The sequence below is a fragment of the Buceros rhinoceros genome, unplaced genomic scaffold, assembly GCF_000710305.1.
Source record: "Buceros rhinoceros silvestris isolate BGI_N320 unplaced genomic scaffold, ASM71030v1 scaffold15329, whole genome shotgun sequence".
In the NCBI taxonomy this organism is placed as follows: Eukaryota; Metazoa; Chordata; class Aves; order Bucerotiformes; family Bucerotidae; genus Buceros; species Buceros rhinoceros.
Window position 1 is genome coordinate 376 of NW_010432218.1, and position 773 is coordinate 1,148.

Consider the following 773-nt stretch of genomic DNA (forward strand, 5'->3'; position numbering starts at 1 on the left):
GGCCCATGGTCCCGTGAGCCTGGCGTGGGGCTGTGGGGGCCAGCCAGAGCTGGGGGAGTGCTGCCAGCTTCTCCCCAAGCAGGGTCAGAGGAGGGAGCTGGAGCTTGCAGGGGACGCATTCCTTGCCCCATGCAGCGGTTGTTCACAGTGCCTCTTTTTTTTTGCCTTTGTCTTTCCACGATGTGTCCTGCCCTGGTGCTGTGACTGTTGGGTCCCAGCTCTGCCCAGTCTGCTCTGCTGCCAATAAATGCTTCTGGTTTTGTAGCCATCTCCTTGTCTTTGCCCTGGAGAAGCACAGAGCCACTGGCTCTCCCTCTGCCCCTGTCCCCTCTCTTGGGCGAGCCATTCCTCTCTGGTGCTGGCAGCCTGACTGGGGGCGCTCAGGACTTTGCCCTCCAAGACCAGCCTGAGATGGCAGAGCCCTGGCTGGTCCCAGGTCGGAGAGGCACAGAGCCGCTGGCTCTCCCTCTGCCCCTGTCCCCTCTCTTGGGCGAGCCATTCCTCTCTGGTGCTGGCAGCCTGACTGGGGGCGCTCAGGACTTTGCCCTCCAAGACCAGCCTGAGATGGCAGAGCCCTGGCTGTTCCCAGCTCTACTGGAGCTGGACCACCCTGTGCTGAGTCAGGTCCAAGCCCACCTGCACCCCAGAGAGGCTGGGGACAACAGTTGTGTGTAAGTAGGCAGTTGGCACCTGTGTGGTCCTCGGGATCCCTGGTCAGTCTGGAACCAGCCCGGCGCTGGGTGTGGGATCCCAGCAGGACTGTGCTCACTCCC